The sequence below is a fragment of the Dromaius novaehollandiae genome, chromosome W (genome assembly GCF_036370855.1).
Source record: "Dromaius novaehollandiae isolate bDroNov1 chromosome W, bDroNov1.hap1, whole genome shotgun sequence".
Classification (NCBI taxonomy): Eukaryota; Metazoa; Chordata; class Aves; order Casuariiformes; family Dromaiidae; genus Dromaius; species Dromaius novaehollandiae.
Genome location: NC_088130.1, coordinates 10,251,465 through 10,260,367, shown reverse-complemented (window position 1 = coordinate 10,260,367; position 8,903 = coordinate 10,251,465).

The following is an 8,903-nucleotide window of genomic DNA, read 5'->3' as shown; positions in this document are numbered from 1 at the left end:
TAGTGGTCATTTATCATAAGTATTTGCTTTGGAGTCTTAAATTTCTCATTATGGGACAAGCTGAAAAAGAGACACACTTTAAAAAATTCTTTTTTATAACCTTCCTTTTCTATTTCCAGCTTGTGCTGGACAAATCAACATTTCGAATTTTAAAATCAAACAGTGGAGGCAAATCCCCTTTCCTAGATGTGAGCTTTTGGGGTACACTATCTCTAGCAGAAGAATGGAAAGAGAATGGAAAATCAAAGTCAGATTACAAATGTGTACTTCTGTATCACAGCCTAAGGCATGGGACAGTAATTCATGGCCATAGCCTAAAGTAAATGTCTCTTGAATGTTTATTGGAATTTACACTGTGTTCTAGCAATAAAAACAAACAAACAAACAAAAAAATCTCTAACCCTACAGTCAATAATCTGGCTTCAGCTCCAGTGATTATATTTTGGCTGTCTTTACATAAATTCAGGGGGTATAACTAATCACAACAGCAATGCACCGAACATCAGCTCTCTCAGGTTACGTTCAGCAAATTCTGAAGGGATTTTAAGTTTTATCATAAATATTCCATCTGTGTGGTCTTCAGTCTGATGAGCTAGTTACTTAAATATACTAAGAGATATTCAATGAATATTTTATATTATCTTAACCAGCACTTGTTCTGCAGTAAGTTAAGTGGTTTCAAAAGACGCAGTTCTTGTGGGTGAGTGCATCAGGCTTTTTCAGAGCACTAGATGAGATGCATGTTCACACACTTCAGGGAGCCTGCCCCCTTTATGCAGTCTTGACATGGGGGCAGGATGAAGGTTGCTGATGAAGATTGTTATGTGTCAAAAGGAGTATGATTATGTGACTCACCTTGTTTTCCATTATATATAATTTAAAAGCATACTGTCATGGTATTTTTCATAATTAAAAAAGTCCTCACCATTGTTTATAATTATCCCTTTAATGCTTGACATTGAAATCTGTTTCCATACTGATTTATTTTCTCCTTTCTTTGGAAGTACTTGCGGGTGAGTTATTGAAGACTTATGTATGCATGTCGGGTGCCTTAATTGTTATGCTTTTGACTAAAAGAGGGCAGACAAATTTCATCCTATTTTCACCTAGGAAGTTTTCTTGACAAACCCGCAGCTGCCCTCGGTCTCTGGGCTCTGAGATCCATTTTCTCCATGCCATGCAAAAAAATGGGTATTTGTGGGGGACAACGACAGGGTTAAAAACCCGAGCCTGAGTCCAGGTACCTCTTCCTTTAGCAGGACCTGTGTGAGGATATAACACACTTTCCCCTTCCTTCAGTTTACTGCGTGATCTTTTATCACCTCATCTCCTCACAAACAGCCATTTTCAAACATATTGCCTGTACTAATCCATGATAATATCTATCTTTTCAAACCTCCCCCAAACTCCAGCAATCCTAGCAGAGACATTTATGAATTCTCACGGGATAAAATGGCATAGCAAATTTTATAATTTGTATGTTGAAAGGCTAAGATATAATGTCTTTACCTAATAGTCACCTCACTGAGTCACTCCAAACATTCATCTAGCCCATTTTCCCATTGCTTACTGAAGTAGTGTGCAGTGGTTGCTTGGGGATAAAGAAAAGGAAACAGTGAAATATAGATTGATCTTTCTATTTTTATAGCCCTTCAGTTTCTGGAAATCTGTGATTTAGGGACATTTTGAGCTGAAAATAGCATCTAAGCCGTTTTCTTTAGACTTTCGTACAGCTCTCTTCTATTAAGTTGTCTAATTGTTTTTTGAAATCATGTATACTTTAGGCATCTACAACATCCCATGTCAGTGTGTATTACAATTGAATTATGCTTTGTTTAAAAAAGGACTTTCTTTTATTTTAAAACCTGCTGACTGATAATTTCATTTGGTGCCTCGCAGGTCGTGTATGGCGAATATAAATGGTGAATAACAGTACCCTATACGTTTTCCTCATGTCATTAATGACATGCCATATCATTCTTGGCCATCTCTTTTCTTGACTGAAGACATCCAGTCTCTTTGGTTTGTCTTTTTACAGAAACCATTCCATACTTCTGACCACCCTTGTTGTCCTTCCTGTCTTTCATAGTTCTGCTTTATCTTTTCTGAGATGGGGATATTACAGCTGTAGGCAGTACTCAAACTGTGGGGTCACCAAGGGTTTACATACCATGATATATTTGTTTTATTCTCTGTTTTTTCCCTAACAGTTGCTAACATGCTATTTTCATTTTTGAGTTCTGCTCAGCGTTTTGGAGAGTTGTCCATGCTACCTCCGAAATCCATTTTCCTACCAACGGTATTTAATTTAGAGGCCATCTCTTTTCCTTTGTTCCTTATTTTTAATTTAGCACTACTTAATCTGTTTCACCCTGCCACTCTCTATTAGGAAATTCTTCTGCAAATCTTAGTAATTTTAGATTTAATTCCATCAATGCTATTTCCATCATTATCAAATTTTTTTCAAATCACTGTTTCCACATCATTGATGAAAATCATGAACACAGTTTCTAGCAAAGATCTCTCTGTCAGGCTTACCTGGTAACCTTGCTCTATACTGAATATTGACAGTTTATTGCTACTCTTTCCTTTACTATATTTAACCAATGTTTAATTGATCGGATGGCCCTCTCTCATAACCAAAAGCTTGGTTTCTTCAAGTGAAAGACCTTGCCAAAAGTTTTCTGGAACTCCAGGCATTAGCTGGATGTCCCTTGTCCACTTTTGCAGGAACTCAAGGTGTGCTTGAGTCGCCTCTGCCTGTTCCTGCCACTGTGAACAAGAGGGGGACTCCAGACCAGAGCAGGACTTGCATGCCAGGGTAGATGGATACAAAGGTGCTTTCAGACGCCTTTGCAACCTTCTGACTCTGCCTCCCAAAGCTGTGGTATGAGCTGAGGGGATCCAAAGAGATGCTGCCTGGAGTTTTTGTAACACTACATTTTCACCATTTTCTCATCATCGTATTGCCCCAGCGGCTTGTAAAAGGTTTTTACAAAATAACTACGTCTTGTCTTCCAACAGCACCTACAGTGGAGAAATCGCCATGCCCCATACAGGATGTTTAGGCCCCTTAAAGCCACTAAGCACTGCTACAGTGTACCATATGCAGTACCAGAGCAAAGACGAAACTGTGGAGCTTTATGTGAAAACCTGTGAGTTACCCAGTGGGTCACGTTTTGGCAAGTGCTTTTGGCAATTTGATATAGCACTTGTAATTTTTTTCCTGCATGAGCACAAAACTAACTACACAAAGGAATCATTGTACATTTTTTCCTGGTTTGAAAACAAACAGCAGTTTCAAGAAAAAACCTGCTTGGAATGAAAACACCAGCTTGCTAGGGTCACTGATCCACTTGGATGACACTAGCAGAAATGGCCTGCAATAACTACTACAGTTACTAAAATGGTTCCTATTTCTTTCAGGCCATCTTGATCCTTTAAGTCCTCTCTCCAGCTTAATGGTCTCACTTAGTTGTAGGGAATCTGTGTCCTGCTTCTTATCCAGGACTTTTAGAAAAATAGTCTATTCCTGCCACGGACTAGGCTTTCTTGGATAGCTGATGTGGAGATGACCAGAACTGTTTGTTAATGGTTTGATAACTTCTTTAAAAGGCATTTTCCAAATAGCCTTGTGTTTACACTCATAGAGTCTGCCCCTCACACAAAATGCAAGAATTGGTCATAACGTAGCCCTAAGAATGGAGGCAGTTTATTTGGGATTATGGTTCTAGACATATACATAGGGAATTGATTCAATTCAAGAAAAGGCAAAGGATGAAACTTCCTGAGGATCAAAATTCTTCAATGATACAGTAGTTCTTCAAGGAATATATTTAGCCTTGGTTTATGGAGACTGGACTAGGCAAAACTTTCCAGTACTCACTGTGAGGAATGAACCTCCATTATTGGGCAAACGTGCTAAAAAAAAAGGTTAGAGAACAAAGTTGTCTGCTGAACTGCCTCCTGTCTGAGGGAAAAAAATGAATCTAAGTACTTAAATCTGGACTTTGGTAGAATGTGGTGCTTACAGCTGGACCACGGTCCTGGAAACGCTTGCTGAGACGCATAGAATTTACCCCAAAACCTTACTTCTTCCTTAGAGATCACCCATATGCCTAGAAAATTCCTGGGGATGTGCACTCTGAGCTTATCCCAAGTTGCTCCTATCTTGACAGACCAAGCAGCCTAAGACTGATCATTACTGAGAAATAGTTATCTCTCTGCGTGGCTGCGGTCAGGCCTCTGTGTAAGCAGTCTCCAAGCATGCACTGCTGCCACGATCAGTTAAGATCTCTGTGATGAGGTCAATGTGCTGGCTGTTGTGAATACCATTTTAAGCCACCAGATTGGGATGGCTAGGTGCGAGCCAGTTAGATTAGATCTAGTCTGGGAGCCAGCCACCTCGCATGAAATTTTGTGACGCCCAACACTGCAGCATGTAAGCCAGTTTCTGCAGTCTGTCCTCGAGTCTGGAAGTTCGTTGTTGTGGCACCAAAGTGCTTTCTTAGGTCTGCCACTGAATCACCTGTTGGTTTGCTTTTCCCATCCTTAATTTTGATGACCAATAGTCATCGGTCTGACTGATAGCAGAAAAGTAGCTGTTCGTTATCCACTATCTCAACATTTGCCATTGTTTATGCCTTTTTAAAAATTTCACACTAATCTTGACATCCTTTTAAATTGTTAAGGGCTAGAGATGTTCATTAAGAAAGAGATTAGAAGACGTGGTAGACATAGGTAATTATTTAAGGCCCAAGAAGGGGACACGATGCATTTTAACTGAGGCTTTAGTGGATTGTTAAATTAAATGAGTGGTTTAGTGATAAACAGCTTGGAGTTAATCAATTGAGTAAAACTATAGGGAGGCTGTGTAAGTGAGTCCGGATTTGAAGGGTTTTACAAGTAATCACACTTTGAGAGCTACAGCTGCTTCATATTTGTTTAATAATAAACTTGATGACTAGCTAATAGTGCACAACATCTATTGCTGCCTAAAATGGGGCAAGGAGTGAGGCACCCCGAGAGGCCTGAAATCCATTAGTGTTAGAAACTAGACTTTTGTGGTAATGAGAATAATTTTTGAATGAGATGTATTCTTTAAATTTTATGATGAATTGGGGCAGAACACGTACTCTGAGGGACTATTTGACAATGTATCTGTTTTCATCTTCTGAATTCTTCAACTTTTCTTTGGCGTCTCTGACTTATAAAGATACAATGGATCTCTTCTGTCTATCACGAAGGAAGGTGGGAGTGAACATTTTTTTAAATGCTCACTTAGAGCATTTAAAAAAAGTTATTTCTCTGTGTGTTATTAAAGAGATCAGTCTTAGTTATCAGTGTTCAAGCTGTGTTTGTTAGTTTTGATTGGACATATGGTATTATTTGTGGTTTGACTGGATGAGCCAAACTTAGATCCAATTCAATACATACTTCATATATGAGTTCTAAATTTTTCTTCAGTAAATATTTTCAAATTTTGTATGGATTTTTTTTTCAATTTTCTCATTCTTGTTCCTTTAAGTATATGTGGAAATTAAATGCAAAGACCAAAGAAATCCATAAAAGATCATATATATCAGTTCTATTAAGTATTTCAATGTTTTCCTCAGTTTTACAGAGTCAAAAAGAATTTTATTCAATTCTGATACTATTAATAGCAAAGAAGCAGTATTGCTGCTGAGGAGAGAATATACTTCAAAACTGGAATGTCCTTTTATCCTGAAAGCTGACCCTCTCAAGTTGGGGTGAAGCTTGTTGTGGGGATAATATGGTAAAGATCTTGATATTTTGGTTCTGTGGATGAAAAGAAGTTGGCTGTGTTTTGCAGGAAGGAAAGTTTTACTTCATACAATATTTAATTTAGCTTTTACAGAAAACCCAGCAACATCAACATTACAAAAAGCTGATAGCCTGTTAATAAAGAAGTGTTGGATATTTAAAATGGTTTGTATTTTTATTCACCAAGCCACCAGGGAGCTAGAACATCTTTATGTCACTTTTTTATTAATGGGTGGCAAAAAAATGAAAAAGCCACTTATGGATTAAAAAAAAAAAAGACAGAAAAAGTTAGGTTATACTGCCTGCAGAGTCAAATATACGGCTAAAAGTTGGAATCCAAAACTAGTCTCAAACTATGCTGAATACTTTGTTCTCAACCTCCTCTGCATGTGCAAAGGGATGGCAAGAAAAATATTTAGACGCTGTCAAGGACAAGAAATTATTTTGGGAGGAAGGACAGGCTTTGGCAGCAGCATTACTAGGAGCAACTCAGGAGAATAAGATTTCTCAGCCAACATTTAATACAGCGTCACAAGCAGCACTTCACTGCTGTGCTCCCGACCCATCCCTGTTTGCCGCCTTGCAGAAGTGGTGGGAAGTTACTGAGACTCTTTCCCCACCTCATCTGGAAGGAGGACACATCTCAGCTAGATTCTGCCCTTACGCATGCTAGTTTCAATTCAGATTTGTCCTGCTTTGTTGCAGCAGATTGATGGCCTGTCCTACTTTTGAAAGAAAAAGTCAGAGATGGATACATGATTACACTCTTTTTTTTTTTTTTAATTATAGTGCCTTTTCAGAAGGCAAACTCACCTGGAATTTAGCCAAGACCCTATGCCATTTCTGGGAAGCTCAAAATCGAAACAACTCCTCAGTTTTCATTGAGTAACTTCTATATAGAAGATTTTAAGAATATTCCATACTGACATTAAATACAAGTCAAATTGGTCTCTGTTCCTGTTTACTATATTACTGCTCTCTGCTCTTCGTTTAAAGATGCATTGGTTCATATCTGTCCCTGGTGTCATTTCACGGAAATGCACTTGTTACTGACCAGATATTCACGATGATCGGACAAGATGCTAGAATCTCAGGCAAGCTAGGCAATGCAGAGCAAATATATATATGTGTGTGTATGCACATATACATATATATACTGTAGCTCTAACTTCCATTTATTTTTCTACATAATTGTCAGTGTGTTTCTTTTGCATTCATGAAATATTATGGGCTCCCTCTGGTGGGCCAAAATAATACCTTTACATTTTAGAGTCATTGAGGGTGTCAGAAGCTCTGCCTAGTGGAGTGTTTAGTCTAGTGGAAAAAAAAAAAGTGTTTGTTCTATGTGGCTCAGGTCTGGAGTTCTCATCCTCATTCCTCTTAGTTTACTTAAAATTTATGCCTCTGCCTCATGCATGCTGTGTTTTCAGTGCTTAATTCTCATCACTTACACGTAATTTACTTAAAAAATATTTGGATGAATAGGTTAGGCATCCTGCGCTGAAGGTGAAGGCTCGCATTTCATGAACATGGTGATTCTAACCAAGGGTAGCATTAAGTCCCTAAACTGAAATCATATTGCTACAAATGTGATAAATGATTGAAAGTACAAATAAGCGTGTGTCTTTTTCACAATAACATACATAAATTTAGTTCATATGTGGAACCTAATTATTCTCAAAAACTTGCTCTGTCTGTACCTCATAAGATGAATTGTTTGTTCAAAATTAGTTCTATATCCTGGTTGTTAGCACTTTTTCACTAAAAATATTTTTCTGTTCATTTCTACAGTTTCTGTGGAATTATGGTGATCTCATCTCTGTCAGCTGAATATTAAACTTTCTTCATCCTTTCCTCCCTAATATGCAATTTCCTTAATGTGTCTATTTTTCCTACCTGATATAATTACGAATTGATTCATTATCATAACCTTCCTAAAATAGATCCAAAATTTGGTGCAGATCTGAACTATTTTACAGGTACAAGAAAGCTAAGTCATAAGGGAAATAGTTTAGCTAAACAGAGATGAAAGCAAAGAAAGTGAACCTATCAGAATAGGCTGAGTGACTGAAATGATGCATTATCTTATGGTATCTTGACTATCAGACCCATGTGTGATTTTGAAGTGGAGTAGCTGAGACCAATTTGTATCTTACTCAGGGTGGCCACTTCTATGACTAACTCTTTTTGCCAGAATGGCTGTCCTGGGAGATTATTTGGCAGATTACGTTTTCATCTGATGTCGCTGTAGCTTTGTTTCATCTCTTCCATGAATGATGATGTAGCTTTTTGGATTGTTGCTTTGCTTTAATCATCTCTTCTGCACACATGAAATGCTACAGATTTTTTTCTTCCTATCAGAAAAGAGATCAAGGAAAAAAAAAAGAAGTTGTATTGAACTGATAAAAAAGTGAATTATACCTCTGTGTTAAGCTATGATGTTAGAGGCAAATTTCCTATGACTTAAGATGAAGGATCTCCAAATGGTGCTGGAAAAGGTCCCAGAACTCCAGTGCAGACAATGTGCAGAAATGATTTTTGGCAGCCAGTGACCAACGGAACTTAAAAAAGAAGTGAGAAAAGTGAGAAAAGAAGAGGCGAGGGCAAAACTTTTAATTTGTTCACTTCCCTTGCAAAGACCTGCCTGAAAGGTGTCACTAAGCCTAGTGTGTCACTGTGATCAGGTGCGTGGTTTTGTTGGTCTGAGCGTAAACTGCTGAAGCTTTGCAAGATGAATCACAGCTGACACTGAGCTGACCCCAAACGCATCTCGGAAGCTGATGAAGAAGAGCAGAGCCTTCCACTGAGCTGTTGTCTCTTAGGAAGACAGGAGTGTTTCAAATCCATATTCCAAACAGCCACTTCGTTGTCAATAAGTGCTGCGGAAGAGCAGTAACCTCTGCACGCACAGAGAGATGGGGAAACTTTTAATGAACAGGTCTGGTTACAGTACACTCGTCTTTTCTCTTGTTAATGGCAGCGGATGGCTCTGGTCCTTCTCCTTACAGTTCGCCACATTTTTCTGAAGTTCTAATTGGCGAATGGAGGAGATAAATTGTATTCCTCACTCTGTTCCAAATACAGAAAATGCCTGGGAGAGAGGGAAAATTTCCCAAACT